The following is a 15,962-nucleotide window of genomic DNA, read 5'->3' as shown; positions in this document are numbered from 1 at the left end:
ACCACACTGCTGCCTCTCAGCCATCAGGCTCCACCCCCAGGCCCTCTCGGACCTCCAACAGGGTCCCCCAGGCACCAGACGACGCGTCGCCAGAACCTCCACACGATCCTCGGCTAGGCGACCTCAGTAAACGTTTCATATTAGCCAACTCATATTAAGGCAGATTTTGATATTAGGCTGGTCGGAGCCGCACTATCTTGCGTCCGTCATGATGGCCTGCCTGGAAACGCCCCAGAAAAGGGGTGTACATTTTAACATTTTCCGAAGTTATTAACCTAACATATGAGGTTTTTTGTAAAATGAACGCTCAGTTGAGTTTAATGTGCGACATCTGAGTCCATGAAAGTAAAAAGTCTCAGTTACCAGATAATTGCTTAAATGTTCATCCAAGTTGTACTAAGGTTCAGATAACTGTAACACTGCGTGTTTGGTGAGAGCGAGGAAAGGGTTGCACTTGTTTGTTAGGGGATTGAGGATCACTAGTTTTGTAAATAGTTTTATTTCATGTGAATTAACCAGAGTTGTATTTCTCCATTTCACCCATGTTCCGCTAGCCTTCAAAATGTCGGGAAAATCATGTTTGGGTATTGTATCCCACAATTTGTTATGTTGTGGTCTTAACTCGGCCTTACTTTGGTCCTTCATAGATCAGAGGAATGGTAAAAAAGAACCCTCAAGGAGACCAAGTTGGGTAGACCATGTAGTGATGAATGAAAATGTGCCTAGCCTTGGAGAAGGTAAGTTTCAATTCTATTAAGGACACGTAGGCGAGGATTATGCTTTATCCTTTCTTCGCTTTAATCAAAATTCACAAACAGCAGCCATTAATATAAAACTAAATTTCCCATGAAACCAGGGAAAAATAAATAAACAAATCTCATCAGTCCTTTCACAGTGTCCACATTTCAGGCTGTATAAGCCTCCATATCACTTCCTGTTAGCCCTCTTCGTGTGAGTCAAGCCATTTCTTTCTTTTCATGCGTCCTGCTTCGACCCATCGTTACCTGGAAAGACAGTATGCGTCAGCATCGGCATTGCAAATCCAGTTGTCACACATCAGAGAAAAAATACTTGCACAGCATCAGATAAACAATGCAACACCGTAAGACTGTATCATAGAACAAGCAACAACGAAAATAGATTACTTACTCCCTTACGGGTGGGTCTGCAACTATTCTGGTTGCTGGGCAGGATAATCCTCGCCACTTTGTCCTTAATTGAATTTAAACTTACCTTCTCCAAGGCTAGGCAAATTTTCATTCTATGTCAGGATTGGAGGCAAGGATTTATGCTCCTTCAAAGCTTACTCACCACCACCTGGGCTGCATTCAGCACTGGTTTAAAATAAAACCTCTTAAACGGGGAATCTGAGGACCAGTCTGCCGCTCTCATGAGAGCCTCCAAACCAGCACCTAGACTGAAAGCCTTAGAGGCCATTGCTCCTCGTGCTGAATGGGCCCCAAATGCCTTTGTATTGATGCCCGCCTCCTGCATTACCCACCTGACCCAGCGGACTATTGTGGGTGAAGAGACCACCTTGAACGGTTTTCTGAGCGCTATCAGGAGTTGTCGTTCGCCCGGTGGATTGACTTCCTCCGTAGCCTCCTCATAGGCCTTAAGGCATTTTACCACACAGAGTTTTGGTGAGTCAGCGAAAGCTGGGTAAGAAATCGTTCAGGTGCTCGACTTGGTGCGTCTACTCACTGTGAACGTTAAGCCCCGTCGAAAGGGGGAAAACACTCTAGCCGTAATATCTAAGGCTCGCACGCCAGAAACTCTCCAGCAAGAAACGACGCACCACAACATCGCCAGCTTTGCTGACATTTCTTTCCTAGATAAGAACCTATTGGGTTGCCAGGATAAGAAAAGGTTCAACACCAGATTGACGTCCCACAGGACCGAGTACCAAGGTTCCGGGGGAAGACACAAACGAATCCCTCTTAGTAACCTGCAGACAAAAGGGTGCTCGCCCAGCGGTGCCCCTTCCATTGGAGAGTGCCCCGCTGAAATGGTGGACCTGATGGCATTTATTGACCTATAGGCCAGACCCTTTTCTGCTAAACTCACCAAATAGTTGAGCACGTGAGTCGAATCTGAACCCACGGGATCCACTTCCCTTCGCAGACACCAGCATACCCATCGCGTTGTGGTAAATAAATAATTAATTACCGGTACTATTTTTGAATACATTGAATAAAACAGATAGCTCAATAAATAAGAGACAGGATTCGAGGTATCTGAGTCTAACAGGCTTTAATCAGGCATAAGGGAAGGGACAGGAACGGGAAAGCCTGCACGGAAATAGAATGGATGGCAGCTGCAATGCCTCATCGACAGTGCAGCATATATATAGTATAATACATTACATTACATTGCATACAATAGGCGTAGCAGTAGGCGTAACTCGTAGCAGTCGCGAAAGATTAGAACAAAAATGGGTGTAACAAGAAGGCGTGTACAGGGCGTATACATAGACATGTGATGTGAAACGTCACAGAAGTGTCATGAGTGGGCGGAAACATGGAGGGGGCTACCTGAGCAGCTGGGACCTTTAACCTAGTGGTGCGCGCAAACGGGCAATGACGTGTTACCAGGGAGAACTGGGGGCTATAACTTCTACACTAGAAGAGGAGACTAAAGTCTGCGGTGTCAGGACGACATGTACCTATGGCATATCTGGTATCTTGTGTTTGAAGTACATGTTGATAGAATCTAAAAGTTATCAGGGCAGAGGCTACTTGACACTAAGACTGGTGCATGCATCTATTCTACATGTATTGCGTGAGCTAGAAATATTAATACAGTATTTCTCCTGCATGGAGACAGAAAGACTAGACCATAGCTGAAACTGTTTATACGGTTCAGTAGCTAAGGAATGTAAAGACGAGGAGCTGAACTGATAACTAGAAGCATAACATACTCTTGGCAGACAGGCAGGCAGAGCCAGGCCGGGCCGGGCACCGCGCGGCAGGAAGTAAGTGAAGGGTCAGGGATGCAGGTGGGGGCTGTATCGCTCCTCGGAGCGGGTTCAGAAGACTGGAGCTTGAATCTGGCGTCCGGGCCCTTTTGAGGCCTAGAAACCGGGACAATTCAATGAATTAACGTGTACACTGTAAAACATGGCAACATGGGCCTAATACTTGTTGCTTTCACGAGAACTGGAAACTGGCATACTAGAGTTGGACACAACTATAATTTCGTCTTTAATCGATCATAGGGGGATATATGCATATCTAATCATGCACATAATACATAGGATGGGGAACACGTAGGCACATATAACATGGCAAAATTTACTTTTCCACATTCCCTCCTTGTGCCCTACGTTTCCATCAGGAAACATCAATATTCATGATACCATCTATCTGTTCATATAGCATCATTTGCTCGTCTCGAATTGTCCTGGAACGGGACTTAGGACTAGGAATACAAGAGGTAGCACACAAGCCGCAAATCGCAGGGCCACATTGTAAACAGAGACAGCAACTGAATATGATCATTACTGCTATACCTATAAATGACAATACCTTCCATCCCCAGGCAGATATGATACTCCAGAGCCAACCGGACCATGTCCAGGTGCCTGAATCTTGGTGTAACTGATGGGCAATTTTATGAAGTCTGGTTATAGCTGAATATACAGACGGTGCGTTATTAGGAATGAAAATGCAGCAACTAGATCCGATGACTCTACAAGCTCCTCCTCTATCGGCCAGTATGACGTCAAGGACGAGACGATTTTGGAGCACGACAAATCTAATGGCAGATTGCTCTTCGGTTAAATTACCTAGAGCGGAAGTAGTCTCATTCACTACTGCTTCAAGGGTTCTGGTTAACCTACGTATTAACTTACTATTCTGGACCGGACCTATGAAGAAAAAGAAACCTTTATTGAAGTCTTGATATTGTTCTAGAGCAGTTTCAGTTTGATCGACAATTGGGGACTCAGTCTCCCTTCTATGTCTAACGTGTACTAGATGTGTGTCTCTTTGATAATCAGATGGGGCTAGAAAAACTGGTGGCAGTAGGAAGGCAATGTAACAGGTTCCATCCCAATCGAGGGGCAGACGTATATATGCGGTCTGACCACAAACAAAATAAGAATGACGTGAGGCTTTGAAAATAGATTTCCCACTGTCACTATACTCGACAATAGTAGTACAATCACTATGTCCTACATGTACGGAACCATTCTTTCTGACACATAATTCGCCTTTAACTGGTAGTACTGAAATAGCAGGCAAATCTGGAGTAGTATCGGACTGGACATTCAAAACCATGAAATTCGAGGAATAATTACCTAAATCATATACTTCGTTTTCTAGATCTAATCCTGTTCTATGGGAAAGACCTTGCTTGTCTGGGAAACATGTTCGATTCAGAAGGGACATATCAGTTGAGGATGACGTTAACGTGGACCATGCTCCACACGAACCATTGTGTGAAAACGGATAAGGAAAAAGTGGCAGAACTCCCTTCGGTGTCTGGAAAGGGGGAAGTCGACCACACACCCAACAATTAGTGGCATTGCTGGTCTGGTGTGAATAGTGTAACATTCTGATAAATGTGTTATTACGCATAGCAAGACGATAGGATAACTCGTGAGGAGGCAGGTCACTAAATGTGTGCTCTACTGTAACATTAGGAAACATATGTACATGTGAAATAGGAAAACATAAATGAAAAGCATAATTTATGCAGGTAACCATAAGACTCAAGAATAATAAAAAGAATAGGACGATAATACATCTCTTAGAGTTTTGACTAACTCTCTCACTGTGTGGGTCTATCTCATACATGTCAGGAACCTGTCTAACCGCTTCACCCGAGAGGGACTTAAACAATTAAACTGGCTGACTTATTTTACTAGACCGGAGTTTGGCTTTATACTCCTGCTGCGGAGTTTTCTCTAACAGGGGAAGTTTAGAGTCTGTGTCTGGACAGTCCTTAAGAACGGGGCAGTCTTTGATAAATGTCTTTGGCCGTAATCCATGGAATTTCTTGATGTGGCTGGTATGCACCCAGCCTTTGCGTCCTTCTAGCTTGACTGTGGTCCTTGTTGTTAATAACACCAGCTGGGGCTCCTTCCAACGGGGCTCCAGCGGACTTGAACGATCGAAGTTTCTCACGAGGACGAAGTCGCCTGGTATGACTTCGTGCGGTTTCACTTCGGTGTTGTCTGGAAAAGCAGCGGCAACCTGTGAACGACAAGAGTGTAGGGCAGACATCAAGGAAGCTAGGTAATCTGTCAGCATATTACTGGAAACGTCTGTAATCTTTCTGGGCATAGGTGTACCCCACATATTTGGAGGACGGCCGAATACGACCTCGTACGGGGACAGACCTGATCTGGAGTGTGCAACCATTCTCATATAAAAAAGGGCAACTGGCAGTGCTACTAACCAATCTACACCTTTTTCTGTACATACTTTTGCAATGCGGATTTTCAAAGTCTGGTTATGTCTCTCTACTAGACCAGCTGCTTCGGGGTGTCGTACACAGTGGAATTTCCACTGGTACCCTAACAGAAGGGATACTTGTTTCATGAGTTCAGATGAGAATGGCTGGCCGTTGTCTGAATACACGACCCTTGGCAAACCATAGCGGGGAAAATACTCACGAACCAACTGCCTGGCAGTGGTCGCGGCAGTGTAATCTGGAACTGGATATGCTTCTGTCCATCTGGACAAAGCACATACAACTACGAGTACATACTTGAAACCTCGACATCGCTCCATCTGAATATAATCCATCTGGAGGACTTCAAAAGGGTGGTCGGGAGGATGGAATCCACCTTGTTCCACCGGGACACTTTTACCTGGATTGAACTGACAACAGATCATGCAGGTACGTACTTTCTGTTTGGCGGCTGCTCGTAAATGTTTGTTGAACCAAAGGTTCTGGATACTGTCTAACATGGCCTTTTCTCCTAGGTGTACTGGACTATGTGCGGTATTAATGATGACTTGAACCATTGAGTCAGGGAGAAACCATGTGGCTTTTCCCTTCGTCAACCATCCTTGATCTGTCTGGACCCCTCCTTGTTCGGACCATTTCTTGATTTCATCAGAGGTAGCAGAGTTAAGTGAGGGAATGTGACTGGATATCTAGTACATCTTGTGTAGGGTCCTTAACTGTCATACAAGTTGTCTGATCTGGAATGTGTGTCGGTGTCGTGTTAACTGGAATGTCTGGAGTCTGAGCTGTAAGCTTGGCTGTACGATCTGCTAGATCGTTACCTTGGGAAATAGTGTCAGTAACTTTCGTATGTGCCTAGCACTTCATGATAGCGATAGCTGTCGGTAAATGTATTGCATCTAACAGGGCTTGAATGAGGAGACCATGCGGAATCTTGGTTCCATGAGAAGTCATGAAACCTCTCTCTTGCCAGAGCACTCCAAAGTCGTGTACGACTCCGAATGCATAACGTGAATCTGTGTATATGTTAACTTTCAGGTTCTTGGCACGTATACAGGCTTGGGTCAGAGCAACTAGCTCTGCTGCCTGAGCAGACAGGGTATCAATACGGTGTGTTTCTATAACTTCGGTTTCAGTAGTCACTGCATACGCGGCTACTAGTTCTCCTGTACTTGTTCTCATACATGAACCATCCACATAAAGTGTCAGGTCGGGGTCAGGTAATGCAATATCTGTCAAGTCTTGTCTTGGCTTTGTCATGGTGTTAACAACTTCCACACAGTCATGTGTGGCAGTATTTGAAGTAACTGAGGGTAACAGTGTAGCGGGATTTAAAACGTTGCAGCGTCTGATTTCTATGTGTGGCTGAAACAGTGTCAGTTCATACCCTGTTAAACGTGCAATTGTCAAGTGCTGGGTCTGTGTTCGGTTTAAAAGAACTTCCACGGAGTGTGGAACTTGTACTGTCAGGGAAAGTCCTAACACTATGGAATCACTCTGTCTGATAGCTAGAGCTGTGGCTGCAACTGACTTGAGGCACGCAGGCAGAGCCTGGGCTACTGGATCTAATGTGCTAGAAAAATAAGCACAGGGCTTGTATTGTCCTGCTTGATCTTGTGTGAGAACAGATAATGCAGTACCATCACATTCAGTAACAAAAAGTGTAAAAGGCTTACTGTAGTTTGGTGTTGCTAGAACAGGTGCATTACATAAAGCTTTCTTTAATTCATTAAAAACAAGTGTATGTTCCTGGGTCCAAGGGAGGACAGTCGATACGGCTGCCTCCTGTGTCGTTAACTGTATCAGTGGCTTGGCTAGAAATGCATACTGAGGAATCCATTGTCTACAGTAAGAAGTGAGGCCGATAAAAGCTCGTACCTCCTTCTGAGTCTTGGGCTGTGGAAGACGTGCTATTAACTGGATACGGTCAGGTGTCAACTGCCTACCCCTCTTGGACAGTAAGTGTCCCAAGTATACCACTTGCTGGACACAGAATTGTAATTTGGAAGGGGACACCTTGTGCCCCATCTCGGCCAGAAAATACAGAACTGTAAGTGACGCACGTTCGCAGTCACATTCAGAACGGGCTGTAATTAACAGATCATCGACATACTGGAGTAGGGCAGTGTCAGTTGGCATGTGAATATTGTCCAGTTGGCTCTTAAGTGCTTGACTGTAAATGCTAGGACTTTCTGTGAAACCTTGAGGAGCTCGTGTGAATTTATAGCTTCTTCCATTTAAACAGAATCCGAAAAGAAACTGGCTGTCTGGATGAATGGGGACACTAAAGAATGCGTTCTTGAGATCAATTACAGTAAAGAACGTGGCTTAAGAATCAATGGCAGTCAATAGGGAAGAAATATCTGGGACCACTGGGTACTGTGGTATGATACATTTATTGAGTTCTCGAAGGTCAATCACTAATCGATAAACTGGAGGTGCATTTGGATCAGTACGTTTCAGAATCGGAATGATAGGAGAATTACATACATTGGAGTCAGTTTCTACAACCACTCCTTGAACAATAAGCTCGTCAATAATTTTGGATAAGGCTGCTACAGCCTCAGGTGGCAATTTGTACTGTCTGATTCGTGGTAATACAACACCTTGCTTCAGAGTGACACGATAGGGTGTAATGTGCATACAACCTACATCAGTTGGACCTTGCGCCCATAAATGCTGTGGTACATTCAATAATCTTGGATCAAAATCACGTAATACATAATGACCTTTAAAATCTCGCAAGAACAGGCGGACCCCTTCTGGGGAGCAACAAATGACTGCTCCTAATTCTTTTAATGTCTTAATGCCTAACAAATTTTCTGGACATGACTTCGTGAGTAACAAATCTGTAGTTCGGGACAATGGACCAACTTCTAGAGTAACTGGTTTCGATATTTCATTAACAATAGGCTTTCCTAGGCGTGGCTTGCCGCTGGAAGATGGTGGTCGCAGCTTGAGCGAGCTCCGGCCAGCCCGCTACTTATCCTGTGGTTATCCTGCCTCTGCCCTGCTTTCAGGCGCCCGTTACCAGTGTACGGGGTCTGGGGCTGCCTGTCGGCGATCCGGTGACCTGAGCGGAGCTCCCGGAGCCGGGGACGCGACGCGGGCCGACGTGCCACTTGGAGGCCTGCACCAGTGAGGTGGAGCCGGGGACCTAGAGTTTCGCGCCCCCGGACCTGGACACCTACCGGGCGGCCTGGGGTCGCGGAAGACAACCGGCGACCGGGACCCGCCGGAGGCGCCTGCTGACGAGCGCTCACCTGTACCCCTGCCTGGGTTTAGGAGGGCCATCGCTGGCCCCAATTCAGCGGAGAGTGGCGCGCTGACCGAGGAGTCCTTGTCACAGCACCAGCCATTGTGGGCGGCCTGGGCGCCCAGCGGGATCCCCGGCCTCGCGTGCGCGAGCGGCTGACCTGCGGTGCGGGCTGCTCGGCCTCTGCCGCCCGCGCGAGCCGGCTTGGCGGCAAAACCGCAAGGACCTTGTCGGACGGACGCGGTGGCGCAGGGACAGCGGCAGCTGGTGGGACCCCCCAGAGAACTGATCGGACCAGCGCTGGTGCTGGCGGGGGCTCTAAGATCCGCGGCCTACCCCCAGGAGGGGGCATTTGCTGGTTGGTGACGTTCCCCCCGCTCCTCCTGCCTGCCTTACTCGGTGGATGCCCCGGGGCTCCGACACTGGGGGGGCCACTGAGGTATCTCGGCCGGGAACGCTCTGCTGGGAGCTGTAGGCCTGGGGGCTGATCTACTGGGGAATCCTCTGCACTGAGTGCCTTGACTCCCGGGACTGGTGCTGGCTGGCTATATACTGGGACTGGCCCCCCTTTGCTCTGAGACACGGCTATCTCGGCCGGGAACGCTCTGCTGGGAGCTGTAGGCCTGGGGGCTGATCTACTGGGGAATCCTCTGCACTGAGTGCCTTGACTCCCGGGACTGGTGCTGGCTGGCTATATACTGGGACTGGCCCCCCTTTGCTCTGAGACACGGCTTGCCCGCCTGGAGGGGATACACATGCTATGATCGCCTGAACCCCTGGCTGAAGAGTGCTGGGACCGGAACCCCCTGGGCTGCGGTGAGGAGCTACCGGGAACCCTTCTGCGCACTTTGTGCCCTCCGGGAGGAGGGGAGTAGTGGGGCCCTGTGAGCCATGGGGCGCCCCCGGAAGCCCCCGACGGACGTGGAGGAGGGGGCGGCGAGCAGCCAGAGCTCTGCCGTGAGTGAGGGTCCGACGTCGGGCCTACCTCAAGGCCAACTGGAGCAGATTCTACAGGCCATCGCAGACACCAGGGAGGCCCTGCGTCTGGATATCGGCCAAGTGTCCACGAGCCTGGGACTTTTGAGAGCGGACCACGGCAAGCTAGCGGACCGGGTCAAGCAGACTGAAGGCCGTCTGGACGCGCTGGAACCGACGACCAAGGCGAACGAGGTTGCCATAGGGGAGCTGCAGCACAGGGTACACCTACTGGAGCAAAGAGCGGAAGACGCGGAAGGGCGCAATCGCCGCAACAACATCCGCGTGGTTGGCCTGCCGGAGAAAATCGAGGGGACAGACATGGTAGGCTACCTGGAGCCCTGGCTGCGCAGCGTGGTGGCGCCGGAGGGCCTGACCCAGTTTTACACGTTGGAGCGCGCCCATCGGGTGCCAGCTCGACCCCCAGCGGAGGGCAGGCCACCACGTCCAGTGGTAGCGCGCTTGTTGCACTTCAGGGACCGTGATCTTATCCTGCAGAGGGCGAGAGCACTGGGGCCCTACCGGGTGGACAACGCTCAGGTCTCTATATACCCGGATTACTCCCTAGAGGTGCAGAGGCAACGCTCCACATTTCTGGCGGTCATGAGAGCATTACGGGAGGAGGGCATCCGCTACTCGCTTCTGTTTCCTGCGCGTCTGAGGATTATGATGGATGGTAAATCTTCTTTCTATGACTCTCCAGATGACGTGTGGGACTGGCTGGAGCTCTATAAAGCTGGGACGGATGGTCCCCCTGCATCTGACGGACAGCGGAGGAAGCCGCAGCAATCCAGGCGATCCCGGAGACCCAGGAAGAGACCGCCGAAAGCTGGAACACCTTCTGTCTCGCAAACCGAGTTAGAACGCAGGGAGGCCCTTCAGGCGGTTTCAAACATCTCCAGGGCGGTGGCGGTGCTCTCTGCAGCGGAGACGGGCTCCAGAAAGGGCTCGGAGGAAGCAGTGTCGGAGGAGTCGAGTGTTGGTGATAAGGGACTACCTTCGGTCACGCCTGGGACGGCTGATGGTTTATTGGATGAGTGACCTTCGGGACCTGTCCTGCTGGTATCGTATTTGCCGTGGGACACTTGGTTGGGACTGGGGCGGAGGCACGTGGCTGGGAGTGTTGGGTTGTTACGGGGTGATGGGGGGATTCCCTCCCGCTGCTGGTGATCTAGACCACTACGGTAGCGGAGATATGGGGCATCGAGGGCACGATAGGGAGGGCTGGCCAGGGGACACGGTTCGCTCACGACCTATTGGAGGTAGCGACAAGCCGCCCCTCCTCCTCACACCTACTGTGGGACTCTGGTAGTTGCCGGAGACGTTTCAACTGAGGTTATTGACATTTGGATGGGACTCTGCTGTTTAGGGCCTGTTCTGGGGATGGGTGGGTCATGGGGTTGTTGGGCGATGTTCTGGGGTTGGATTGGGGGTGATGTCAGTGTGTCCAGACTCTGGGTTATCGACGGAGCTACTTTTACTGTTGTGAATGGGGGCCATACCTGACCTCAAATGTGTGACCTGGAATGTACGGGGACTGAACTCCATGCTGAAGCGCCACAAGGTGCATGCTTATCTTGTTCGTAGGGGGGTACACATAGCCTTTCTGCAAGAGACGCATGTTGACCACTGTGAAGGGCGGGCTTTACAGCGCAGGTGGCGGGGTCAGCTGTTTCACACGAGCTACTCGGCATTTGCGAGAGGGGTCCTGATCTGGGTGCGGGCGGGGGTCCCCTTTCAGCCACTGCAGACGGTGCTTGACCCTGAGGGGAGGTTCGTAGCTGTACAGGGCCGTTTGGACGGGAGGGATGTAACACTCTGTTGTATATACGCCCCCAATGTAGACCAACCTGCCTTTTTTGCGCGCCTTTCGGGGAAACTGGCGTCAGTATTAGCCAATGCAGTCATACTAGGGGGGGACTTTAATTCGGTCCTTGATGTGGGGATGGATAGGTCTCACCCTCCACTGGCGCAGGCAGCGGCGCACAGGCTAGCGCAGAGTAGGCGAGCATGGCAGAGTGGCTGGGGCCTGGTTGATGCGTGGCGTACCCAACACCCAACGGAGAAAGACTTCTCGTTCTATTCCCCTCCGCACGAGCTTCATGTTCGCCTTGACAGCATTCTCTGCACGCCAGATGTTCAGTGCCTGGTCCGTCACAGTGAGTACCTGGCCAAAACAATTTCTGACCATAACCCTTGTCTGGTAACGTTCCACTGGACGCGGCAACGCCAAGCTGTACCGACATGGCGATTGAACCCGCTGGCGCTTGAGGACACGGTATTTCGAACAGAAGTAGGCATCGGGGTGGAGGGCTACTTTGGCGATAACGCGGGCACGGCTTCTAGTAGAGCGCTGGAATGGGACGCCTTTAAGGCGGTGGTTCGGGGTCTATGCATATCAGCCACGGCGGGAGTCCGGAAAACTCTCTTGCGGGACCTCACGAAGAGCGAGGATCGCTTGCGTGAGGAGGAGAGGCGCTTCCACGCAGCCCCGGAGGCTCGCGAGGCGGTTTCATCGGCGCGGGAGGACGTGGCGGCAGTGATGGAAAAGCTGCGCTGCTTTGATTATAAAGAGTTCCTGATTCGAGCTCATGCTGAGCGCGACAAAGTGGGTTCACTTCTGGCTTGGCTGGCCTCTCCAGGCACTCGTGGCACCCCGATTGTGGCTATCGCTACACCGGAAGGGACTGAGGTTTACTCCCAATCGGAGATCAATGGCCAGTTTTTCACATACTACGCGCACCTTTATAAGAGTGCGACACCATGTATGCTAGAGGACTTGGATGAGTTCCTCCGGGTGGCGCAGCTCCCCCGACTAGACCCTGACCACGTGGCCACACTGGGCGGAGACATCTCTGAAGGTGAGATTCGGGTGGCCATTAAACAGATGGCTCGCCGGAAGACTCCCGGTACAGATGGGATACCGATCGAGTTTTATGCAGCTTACGCTGACGTGTTGGTGCCGCGCTTGCTTGTGGTGTACCGAGAGGCGTGGGACACGGGGACTCTCCCCTCGTCGACCCGGGAAGCTTTGGTGATTCCCTTACTGAAGCGGGACGGCGACGCCACCTCACGCTCGGCCTACAGACCCTTATCAATGCTCACAACGGACTATAAGATATTGAGCAGGATTCTTGCGACGCGATTGCTGCCCCACATGCGAGCATTGGTACACCGGGACCAGGCAGGGTTTATCCCCCAGCGCACTACCGCTACCTGTGTGCGACGGCTGCTTCGGGTCATGGAGGGCTATGTTGACGGTCTGCCAGGACCCGCTGTTCTGTCAACTGATATTGAGAAAGCATTTGACAGCGTCGAATGGCCGTACTTGCTTCGCGTACTGGAGACCTTCGGCCTGGGTGAGCGATATGTGAAATGGACCTCCTTACTCTATGCTGCGGCCACGGCCCGAGTCAAGACCGGGGCCACTATTTCGGCCCCTTACAGGGTAGAACGTGGAACCAGACGGGGTTGCTCCTTGTCCCCTCTCCTGTTTGCGTTAGCTATAGAGCCATTGGCAGCTCACGCCCGTCTGGGCCAGGCATATGAGGGCTTACAACTAAGAGGCGACACGCACTATATCTCCCTTTACGCTGACGATTGCCTACTGTTTCTGGCCGATGCGGACGCCGCCCTACGCGGGGCTAGACGCCTGCTATCGGATTTCGGCCACCTTTCGGGACTAAGGGTCAATTGGAAGAAGTCATGCCTCTTCCCGCTAGGGCCAGGAGCGGACGACTCCCAACCAGAGGACGAGCTGCGGTGGGAATTTCACTGCCTCCCTTATCTGGGTACGCGTATATACCGGTCCCAATTGGACCTCTTGGAGGGTAACATCGAGAGAGCGATCCGGAACCTGCGAGGCTGTATGGGGTTTTGGCGGACGCTACCGCTGGCGATCGCGGGGCGAGTGGCGTTACTCAAAATGGTGGCGCTGCCCCGCCTCTTATATTTGTTTCGCACTCTACCAGTCTGGATCCCGGCTTCTGTGTTCGCCAGATTGCGATCCTTGGTCACCGAGTTCCTTTGGGGTGCGGGCAGGAGGCGAGTAGCGCTGACCACACTGATGCGCCCTAGGTCGGACGGGGGACTAGCCGCCCCTGACTTTGAATGGTACTACTTAGCGGCCCAGCTGCAATGGCTTACTCAGGAAGTGGCTCTTGAATTCAGAGGCCCGGAAGGGACTGCAGGCGGCTTCCTTCCGAGACATATCATGTCCTTCATTATACTGGCCCAGAAACTGGACCTTTCCCTACTCTCCAGCGAGGAACGGACGATCCGCAATTGCTGGCTGCGATGCCATAGACGAGCCGGCGTCGCTCGCCCATATGCCCCGGAAATCCCACTGGGGATGTGCACTGCCTTCCCGCATGGAGGGGATTGGTCAGCATTAGCGACCTGGGAGGACCTAGGCCTGCAAATGGTCGGTGATCTGTACAAGGAGGGATCGCTGCTGTCATTCCAGGAGCTGCGTGACGTCTACGACCTCCCGAGGGGGGATTACCTGTTGCACGCCTCGCTCGTAGCTAGCATCCAGCACCACTGGAGGAAGGGCCTCTCTGAACCGCCCACGTCTGAGAGTTGTCAGTATGTGGTTATGGCGGCTGGTACTTACAAGGCCGTCACCTGTCTGTACCGGAGGCTGTCGTCAGCGACGTTGCAGCCCCTGGACGGACTGAGAGCCAAATGGGAAACGGATATTGGTCGACCGATTCCCGACACGACTTGGCCGCAGCTTTTGCGGCGTGCATGGAAAGGCACGAGGAATGCCAGGCTCCAGATGATCCAATTTTTCTCTCTTCACCGGGCTTACCTGACACCGGTCAAGATCTCGCAGTACTTTGAGGGCGCGCCCTCGCTCTGCCCTAGATGTGGAGTGGAGGAGGCGGATTTCGCCCATATGTTCTGGGCGTGTGTGAAGCTGACCGATTACTGGGAGGCGGTGATGGCCTGCCTGAATGCTGTCACGGATCGGAATATTGGAGCAGATATGGGCGTGTGCTTGCTATTGTGGTTCCCTCATACCCCCCGCACCCGCGTCACCAGCAAATTCATTGATTTGGGCCTGATATTGGCCAAACGGGAAATTACCATGCACTGGAAATCCAGCCAGGGCCCCAGCTACTTGCGCTGGCGATCTACACTGGAGAGGTGGGCTAAGGCAGAGGGCGCACTGCAGCTGCAACAGGCCAGGCGACTAGATACTGACAGGGCACTGGACACAGCCAGAGCATGGGAGGCCCTTGTGGCCGAGCTGCGACTCCCTGAGGGCGACCGGGAGGAGGATAGTGAGGCGCCGACGCCATAGGGGGCTGTAGGGGTGAGGTTCCCTGTTCCGGATACGACACACACCTGCCATGAATAAAGACAAAGTTTGTGAGGGTTAAGGCCCCCCACTGGGAAGCATCATCTACCTCCCCTTCAATTGTCCGGAAGGAGGGCGGGATTGTGGAGCATTGGCTGTTGGACAGAGGACACTGGCACACTGACTAGGGGGGTGGGATCCAGGGAGGGATCGGTTGTGGGATTGTTTCTCTAAATGGTGTGTTTTCAGAAAAGACTCATCTTCCTACACACTTCAGTGTACATGTAAACAATGACCGTTATCTTGAATGTCTTTCTCTGAAATGCCAATAAAAATTGTTTTTGCAAAAAAAAAAAAAAAAAAAAACAATAGGCTTTCCTGAAAATCCAAGGGAAACATTTCTTGAGCCTGAGAGCGGAGCCCCTGGAACCTCGTCATGACTGATGGTAGTCCTACTTGCCCCTGTATCAATCAGAAACTTTCTGTCTTTCCCTAATACTTGACTATGTACATAGGGACCCTCTTGATCTACAGGAATCTCGATGAGAGGCAATCCTACCTCCCTCTCTAGGCTGTTTCATGAATATGGCTGATAATCTGGATACTCTGTCTGTGCATACTGGTACATCTGTTGTGCAACATGCTGTGTTGCAGCGATAGGCTGCGGTACTGTAACTGTCTGTTGTGCGTTCTGCGGTGGCTGGGAAGTCTGTAAAACTTGTTCTTGTCTAGGCGGACGCGGTCTCTCTTTGGTCTTACCAGTAGCTATGTTGTGTTTCAGAACTGCACATTCGTTTATAAAATGACCTTGTTGTTTACAATAATTGCATGTCCCTTTAACGGGAGTTGCAGGATGACTGGCTTGATTCGGACCCCTCTTCTGACTGTCTTGTGGAACAGACTGTGCAACTAATACTTTCATTTTCGTGTCTTTCATACGTCTTCTTTCATGTTCCTGCTCTTCCCTGATTCTGTTCTGGTGATACTGGAGCATCTGGAGCATTTGTG

General features: G+C 51.3%; 1 protein-coding gene and 1 long non-coding RNA gene across 2 annotated transcripts in view; one reads left to right on the top strand and one right to left on the bottom strand.

The window, feature by feature from the left end:
* Nucleotides 1-15,962, top strand: part of DNAJB12 (DnaJ heat shock protein family (Hsp40) member B12) — a 255,070-nt gene that overhangs the window by 72,525 nt on the left and 166,583 nt on the right. The gene's annotated exons all lie outside the window — the stretch shown is intronic.
* Nucleotides 775-15,962, bottom strand: part of LOC144754837 (uncharacterized) — an 89,242-nt gene continuing 74,054 nt past the window's right edge. The window contains exon 2 of the long non-coding RNA XR_013594772.1: nt 775-1,004. This is a non-coding gene — a long non-coding RNA (uncharacterized LOC144754837). The remainder of the gene's footprint in view (nt 1,005-15,962) is intronic.

The sequence above is a fragment of the Lissotriton helveticus genome, chromosome 5_1 (genome assembly GCF_964261635.1).
Source record: "Lissotriton helveticus chromosome 5_1, aLisHel1.1, whole genome shotgun sequence".
In the NCBI taxonomy this organism is placed as follows: domain Eukaryota; kingdom Metazoa; phylum Chordata; class Amphibia; order Caudata; family Salamandridae; genus Lissotriton; species Lissotriton helveticus.
Note: the sequence above shows the minus strand (reverse complement) of the source record. Positions and strands in the feature narration are given on the sequence as shown.